This window comes from Mandrillus leucophaeus, unplaced genomic scaffold (genome assembly GCF_000951045.1).
Source record: "Mandrillus leucophaeus isolate KB7577 unplaced genomic scaffold, Mleu.le_1.0 Scaffold91, whole genome shotgun sequence".
Classification (NCBI taxonomy): Eukaryota; Metazoa; Chordata; class Mammalia; order Primates; family Cercopithecidae; genus Mandrillus; species Mandrillus leucophaeus.
Genome location: NW_012109919.1, coordinates 2574205 through 2582884, shown reverse-complemented (window position 1 = coordinate 2582884; position 8680 = coordinate 2574205). Strand labels below are relative to the sequence as shown.

The 8680-nt window shown below is 33.4% G+C and overlaps 1 long non-coding RNA gene across 1 annotated transcript; it reads right to left on the bottom strand.

Annotated features, from left to right (window-relative positions):
- Positions 1–943: 943 nt before the first annotated feature.
- Positions 944–8400, bottom strand: LOC105531809. The gene is made up of 4 exons (XR_001004861.1): positions 7761–8400; positions 6599–6798; positions 1986–2168; positions 944–1316 (listed from the first exon to the last, which is right to left on the bottom strand). It is a non-coding gene; the product is annotated as an uncharacterized LOC105531809 (long non-coding RNA).
- Positions 8401–8680: the final 280 nt, after the last annotated feature.

Below are 8680 nucleotides of genomic sequence, written 5' to 3'. Positions count from 1 at the left end.
GTATGTGATTTGGAGGCTGATGTCAGAGGTTAGGCAACTTATGTTTTGATGGAGGATCTTACTCCACCATCCTAAAAGTAGTAATTACTAATAATGTTTTTTAGTATACCATCAGTCTCCAAAGCTATTTTCAGGTGATAACCTGTCCTCATACTGAATCCTTGCTTTATGCATTTTTTCCATTTCATCTGATTTATTGAACGTGCTGCAGAAAAACTCCAGGAAAATAGTCTCAGCCATGGCCATTGCTAATTTCTAAAAGGACCAAAACCAGCACTTCATTGAATTGGTCTTTAATTGCTTGAACTTCATATGTCAAGAGAAACCACCTTTTACTTGGGGACTAGTGTGTAAGAATTTCACCTGAGCTGACTTGGGTGAAATTCTTGACAATAGGTTTTGGATGGTAGCAAAGCTGTCAATCAAATCAGTTGTTTGGGGAAGTTAAAATGCCGGGTAAAGGAAAAAAAGACATATCATTTGAGCTTAGTTTTTAATCTGAAAGGTGCCAAACCATTTTCTCACTTCTTCATGATGCCTGCAGTACACTTGATTCTTTAAAACAGTGAAACCCAAAGTAACTACGAGATAACATTTCTTGCTAAATTACATCTTTGTGTATCTTTGCAATAAACACCTATTACCAAAGGCAATCTGTGTGTGTCTTTTCCATGGAACCTTAAAGATCCTGACAATATATCTTGCATTTCCTACAGAGAATTATCCCCAAACATCCGTGTTAGTTTGTACGAGATGAAGTTTCCATTCTAACTACAAATGAGTTTGCATTGTTTAGGTTGTATAGCTAACTTATGGTTCCCTGACTCTCTTTTTTGAGAGGTTTTTTGTTTAATGTAATAGAAAATCCAATTATTATGTAAATATAAATGTAGTATAATTACCACAAACAAGTAGACGAAACAATGAACTAATGGAGTTTCTCGAGTTAAAGGAACCTGTGATTTATGACTGTTTCTCAGGTATGATTGATACAGACAGTTCAGAGAAATGTTCTTAACCATTTCTCCCCAACATAATGTTAATGTTTTCACTCTTAGATCATCTAATATGATGCATATCAGTGAAGAAAAGTTGTTTTGGGAAGGAATATATCTCAAATTCATTTTTCTTCTTTTTCAGACTTATTAAAGACAAGAAGCTATAAACGTCATTATTTAAAATGCCTCCCTTTAAAATGTTTCCAGCAGATGTTTATGTAGAAAAAAATGCTGGATCTCTCTTGGCAAGACACAGAAGTGACATTTCTTGAGGGTTCTGGTTGAAAAATTTGTCTTTGGCTTCATGTCTTTAAACATCTGCAAAAACAAAATAATCTTTATTATAACTTGGAGAGAAGCAAAGTACATAGGTCCCTAATCTTTGAAACACTCTTCAAGGGAGTGACAAAGAAAAAGATTCCAAAGTTCTTTTTCTTCAGTAGAATTTCTCTGTGACCTCGGAACTTCAGAGTCATAGTTATGTCATCATTAAACATTAATAACTTACTTAAATGAGGGAGAAGCTAGCACACGCAAACTGAAAATTCCACTTCCTGCCTAAATTACTGATTTTGTACATTTTCCCTGTATGCATACTATCATTATAAGAATCCAAGCCCAACTGAGAAATGTGAGATGCAATGAGAAAACAAAAGGGTACTAGACTAAATGAGAGAAACATGTGCCATGTTTTCTGATGGGTGTGAGGTTTTTTAAATTTTGAATTGATTTCTTCATTCCTTCTAAATTTAAATACTTTCAGCATCTAAGAGCTCAACTGAGTTAAACTGGGCACCATCTGAAAAAGAACAGAACACAATGCTCAGATCTCAAAATGACTTGTTCTTTCTTACACAGTAACATTTTAAACAAATAATTCCAACTATCAAGAAGGTCTTTTTATTTTTATTTTTCCCATTCAGGTGTTACACTCAAAGTTTTGTGAAGGTACCATCCTGCCCTATACTTTTCCTCCTTTATTTTTACCTCCATGATTTTCTCTAGAATGGGTTTTATGGATTGACATCCAACTGGTGTAACATTTCTCAACCGTACTGTCTGCTCCAAGGACTTTAAGCTGCTTTTTAGGTATGTTTGAGATCCAAGGTTTGTTATGAACATGATGTCCTCCTATACTCTTAGAGTAAAGGTTGCATCAGTTGCAGGGACCTAGAAATAAGAGGGAAAAGTCTGCTGGAACCCACAAATTGATAGTACAAATTTTAGTTTGTGTATTTCTTTACTATCCTATTTAATTCTATTTGGGGAATTGGGAGGGAAATAGAGAATATGAATGATTCTTACTAAAATATGTGCCAAAATTAAACTTCTAATTTTTGATTAATTATTTCAGCAATTAATATGAGTGACAGAGTTTTCAGTACTTTGTTTAGAAATGTATGTGTGTGTTTTTTCAATGAAAAAGATTGCATTAAATTTATAAAAAACAAAGAAAATATAAAAGTAAAATGTTCTTCTCTTATTAACCAGAGATAATTACTATTAATTATATAGCATACTTCCTTGTAGCTTTTTCATTACATATATATAATAAATGCCAAATTGAGATCATGCTACTTTTTAAATTTAAAATTATATAGAGTAACATTTCTGTGTCAGAAAATATTCTCTAAAACTTTCATTTATTTGTTGCATAAAACCCATTATACATTTATACATGTAAATTGCTAACTTTTTTGCTCTTATAAGGATAACACTGTATAATACACATCCTGCATATAAAGTTTGTAAGCATGCTGCTTATTTCAGGAAGGTAAATTTATAAAAATAGAGTTACTAAATCAAAATGCATGTATGTTCTTGGCTCTTGACCTTTTGACAATAGTTTCAAAAATTGCTTTGAAGATATTTTCAATAATTTACACTTCCACATATAGATAAGACAACCATATCTGGACAAGTATTATCAAATAATTTTATGTATCATTGCCCTTTTGTTAGGAAATAAAAAAGTTATTGCATTTTTTTTAACCTGTTTCCTCTTTAGCCTACTGTTCAGTTGAAAATATATTCATTAAACAATTGTTTATTGGATACTTACAGCCCTTCATATACATAGTTTCTGTAATATCTTTTGGCTATTCAGTTAGAATGTTGACAATTTTGTGCACTGGTTTTTAGTAACTCTCTAAATATAAATAAGATTATTGTTTTTGGTTTATTGTAAATATGTTTCCCATTTTGTCATTTGTATCATTTTTTTCTTGGGGTTATGTAAAATAATAAAATTTTATATATTGATATCTATCTATACTTTTTCCACTTGTTTTAGATTAGCAATTACTTCTCTACCCTGAGACTAAATAACACAATTTCTCTTAACTCTCAGGTTAGTGGAAGAATTACTCCATGTATCACTGTAATACAAATATTTAACTTACTTTGGAAATAATATTTGATGTTTGTAAGATGAATTTTAGAATAATAGGTCACTTTTCCATGTATTTGAAATGCTTTCACTATTATATTGCAGGTTGAAACACACACACACGTACACACACAACCAGACAGAAATACCTCTACTTTAGAGTCATAAACCTTTTTTTAAAAAATTCAAAATATATATTCCCTGATAACTTCTCATTTTAATTGTTGTGGTTTTACATTTTAATGTATTGTAAAGTAAGTATGCTTCTATTACTGTACTTTTTCAAATGTCTTACTAGATTAAAATGATTTTACAAGTTTTAGCACACTCTATCAGAAATTTAATTAAACTTAGAAACTAATTTGCAATAATTTCTATCTTTTCCAATTATTATTCCCCTTCCAGGAACAACGGAATACAGGAACATTAGTATATATGTAAATGCATGTGTATTTATATACATATATATGCATGTGTATTTACATACATATATATCACTTATTAAAGCTTCTTTTGTCTCTCTTTGTAAGGTTCTATGACTTAATCATCTTTACATATACTTCAACTTAGGTTAGCTCTAAGTATCTTATGTGTTTCAGACTCCTGTGGAATCTTACATTATTTTTCTAATTCTTTGGATTTGTATTGATAATTTATACAAAAGATATTGATTTTTCTGAACTTAGCAATTATCCTGTTGCTTTACAAAATGCTGTTAGCTCTTAGTGTTTCAGTTGACTTCCAAAGAATCGTTAGGTACATTATCAAATTATTTTCAAATCATGAGAGCGTTTTTTGTCCTTTCTGCTATAACTTATAAACATTTCTACTTAATATATTAGCATATTGACTAGAAGTTATGAAACATTCAATAATTAACACGTAATATGTATTATAGTTGTGTTTCCAATTGATGGAAATTTTTAAAAATTTCATCCATTTAGCAGGTTACATTGGCTGATATTTCTATGCATTTATGTTAAGAAGGTTATGTTTTTCTTAAAGTAGTAGGTTTTGAATAGGAGTTTCATTTATCTGTGTTATCTTTTTGCTTTCTCTCATTTTACTTATTTGTTATTATAAGTTGATGATAAAGTCTATGAATTTTGGCTTCCGTTGAGGTTCTCATAGCTTTTGTTTGGTCTTTAGGTATATATGTGTTTACCCATATGAAGCCTCTTAAATATTCCTGGGATCACTACTGTTTATTTTCAAGGATGATTATTTTAAAATATTATTATTATTGAATAGCTTTGGTGTTTGAAAAATCTATATTAACATCTTGCTCTTTCCTTGTTAGTTTGTAACCTTGGATCATTTATTTAATATTGCTAACATTTAGCTGTCTTCTGTAAAATAGGAATAATAATGATGTCTACTAACAGGTGGATGTAAAGATTATCTGAGATAAAACATTCTTAACCCATTGTCTGTCAGATAACAAGAACACAATAAATAATGTAAAAACGATAGTGGTAATTGTAGGAGAATTAGTATATTTCTTAGAATTTTTGTGGTTTACTCTTAAAAGATATAATAATTCATAGTTGTCTTTTCATGTCATCCCCTCAGGTTTTCAGAACAAGATTGTTCCAGCTTCAGGAAACAGATTTTGAATTTCTCCATATTTGATATAGACAACTTAAATGGTGTGAAAATTATATATTCCACGAAAGCCTAAAATAATTCATGGTTCTAGGACCTATATTTTATAAATTTTGAAAATATCTTTTAAATTTGTTTTATGTCTATTGATCTTTTCCGATTCTTCAATACCTTCTTAATCCCTTCTTTACTCAGCTTTTCAATTCCCCAAAGACTCAGTATTACAGCCTTTCTCTCAATTAATTTTGCTTGTCTATGCTTTAAGCCTTGTCTCTTTGATTGGCTTTATAGGTTAAAAACTCTTTTATTGATTGATCAGTGACTTATATATTTATATTTGGTTTTGATTATATTTTCTTTTTCTTTACTGCCCTCCTCTTTTTGTTTTTCTCCTTAATATTTTTGTAATATTTGATATTATTTTTCTTTTTGAAGAATAAAAGCATTTGTTGCTATGCTTTATCCTAGAGTATGGCTTTGGTCATATCCCATAATTATAATTTCTCAAATCCTTCTAGCTATGAAGCTGCTTTGAGTCTTATCTTCTTGATGATTTTTGGAAGGTAAATCATTTGGGCTCGTGAGGAACAGAGGAGCCACACCACTATTGAGAAGATTGCTGTTCACCCTTTTGACAACCACACAAGCCACAGATGATACTCTCAGGTAGTTTAGCCTATAAGGAGAGTATTTGTGGATCACAGATTTAAACATACAGTTAGAATTTTGACTTTCCTCTCTCTTGTCTGTCTCTTCTTACTCAGGAATTAATTACACATTACAATAGGTTTTTAGGGATGTAGGACTGAATGATACCTAGTTTCTGACCTTAGGAAGCTCCCAGCCCAGTGGAAGAAACATACAAGCAAACCCTTTGGAATGGTCTTTATCCATAGATGGTGTAATAGTTTCCCTTTGCGGCTGTAACAAATTACCACCGATTTAGTGGCTTAAAACAACACAAATTTATCATCTTAGAGTTCTGGATGTCAGAAGTCAAACCTGTCTCACAGGTTAAAACCAAGGTGATAGAGGTCTGCGTTCTTTTCTGGAGACTCTAAACCTAATCTGTTACCTTGCCTTTTCCAGATTCTAAAGCCTGCCTACATTCCTTCCCTGTGGCCCCTTCCTCCATCTTCAAATCTAGCAGTTCTGGGAAAATCTTTCTTATGATGCATTTCTCTGGTTCCAACTCCTCTGCCTCACCTTTCACCATTTAAGGATGCTCTTATTAAATTAGACTCACCCAGAAAATCCAGGATGATCTTCTCATTTTAACATCAGCTAATTAGCAACCTTGCTTCCATCTGCTACTTGAATTTTCATAGCCATGTAATGTAACACATTCAGGAGTTTTGGAGAAGAAGACATGTATTTCTTTGGAGTGACAGAGGGACTAGCTACTACACATTGGAAGAATCAAGTATTCAATATGAGGTTATTGACAAAAGGAAGAACACACACAAGAATTTTATGTGAATTTTATAGGAATGAGCAGGAGTTAATGTGGTAAAGAGAGCATGAAAGAACATTTCAATCCCAGGGAACAGTGTGAACAAAGGAATGAAGTGAAGAGAAGAAATCAAGTCCGGGTTACCTGACTTACTGCTGAGTGATTTTACAGCTTGGAAGTAACACTTCTCTGGTAGCAAGGTTCTCCAGAAGTGTGTGGTTGTGAGCTCACAGTTTTGTCATTGGTTCTGTTAAGGGTCCAATATTGCATGTCATTCATTCTCTGCTTTCCTCCAGATGGGAAGTTCTCAATTAGTGTTACAATGGGATGGGACCCATATATCGGAAATAAAGCTATATAGGAAAATGTTGGAGATTGCATTCATGTACAGATTTGGCAGTGTCTGTCAACTCAGTAATGGCTAACATGTCATACATACACTTGGCAAAGAGTGATGACAGCAAATAACAAGTACAAAAGAAGTCATTGAGGTGGTCATAAAAGGACACACACAAATGTATGCAGATGTTTAGTAAGCACTCATGACAAAACAATGTATAATTTGCAGAAATATTTTCAAATCTAGGCAATCCCTCTATGTTTCACTGTCACTGATGCATGTTAAGCAACTCTCATTTACATGTGAACTCCACAGTGCCCATAATCTTCAACTTGATTTGTAAGATTTTAATACCCATCAGCACTCTTACTCTAATCTAAGAAATTCTGGGAATGAAGAGCAAATAGGCAATATAAAGTCTATCTGAATATTTAGAGAAGGAAGAAGTACTTCATTTGTTGCATTAGAAGTCATGCAACAATTAATTAACTCAGGCAATAGGAATTTCTCTTGCATACCACTTCTACCTCTTCTGGGTGACAAGGACCCACTGTTCTTTTCAGGAAATGTATTTGACTTTTATTTCAGGTATAAACATATGTGAAATAAATAACTTATTTATTTATTATGATGTGTAAACATATGTTTATTCCTGGAATAAAAGTCAAATGGCTTTGGGAGGCTGAGGCAGGCAGATCACAAGGTCAGGAGTTTGAGACCAGCCTAGCCAATATGGTGAAACCCCATCTCTGCTAAAAATATAAAACGTAGCCGGACGTGTTGACACATGCCTGTAGTTCCAGCTACTCGGGAGGCTGAGGCAGAAGAATCGCTTGAACCTGGGGTCGGAGGTTGCAGTGAGCTGAGATCACACCACTGCACTTCAGCCTAGGTGACGGAGAAAGACTTGGTTTCAAAAAAAAAAAAAATGTCAAATGGCACTGGAGACATAAGACTGAGCCCTGGGGGACCAACCTTCTTGTTATCTCAGACTGTTCCTGAAGTTTTGCTCCTTATTTTCATGTGACCACCATTCTCTTCGTTCATTCAGTCTTACGTTACCTTCTCCTGGTATCCTCATGACCCCTCACCCATTGAAGTTTGTTCTAACTTTCTATCTGTAACCAACTTCAAAGTGTCCACCATGTGGTGATTTCCTTCTTCACTTCCATTATTCCAGCCACTTGCATGGGGACAGCAATAGTCTCTCCTTGGTGTTAGCCAGCAGGACTCTGTCAAGCTCAACTAAATTCCGATTGTCCCCACATAAAATAAAAATTTCTGGCATTTCTTTGATCTTCTGCCATATTCCCTGTTTTCGGTAATCAACTGTGTTTAACAATTTGCTTAACCACATGATAAACGTAAAAACATTGTTGCCCTTTTAATGTTATGTTACTGCATATAATAACTCAAAAGGAAGAAATCTGTGGTGTTTAAAATTTCTTTTGTAAAACTTCCATACAACGATACTTTTAAAACTTGACAAAGAAACCTAGCTCTCCTTTTTGCTTGCTCCAGCCTTCCTTTCTTCTTCCCTCTTGTCCCCATTTTTAAGGGCCCATTGTGCTCCAAGCATTGTAGTCTGATTAAGGATATGTTCAAGTTGGTAAGTACAGAACGTTATTGTCAAGGTTCTGTTCTTTGAATTTTTATGACGCAGAACTTAGAGACCAAGAAAGTCAAAGAAGAAAGGGACTGAAGAATGTCAAGGAAATGACCTAGCACTAGAAGCCATAAAATAATGACAGTTTCAAGGGGAAGAATAGAGAGAAAGCGGAATCATGGGGAGAGGAAGAAGGTAGGGGCGTTAAGGAGAGAATTTGATAAGGAACGACTTGAAAGAAGATGTGCTAGAGTAATTCTGGGATCAAAGAAACATGAACAGCCAGGAA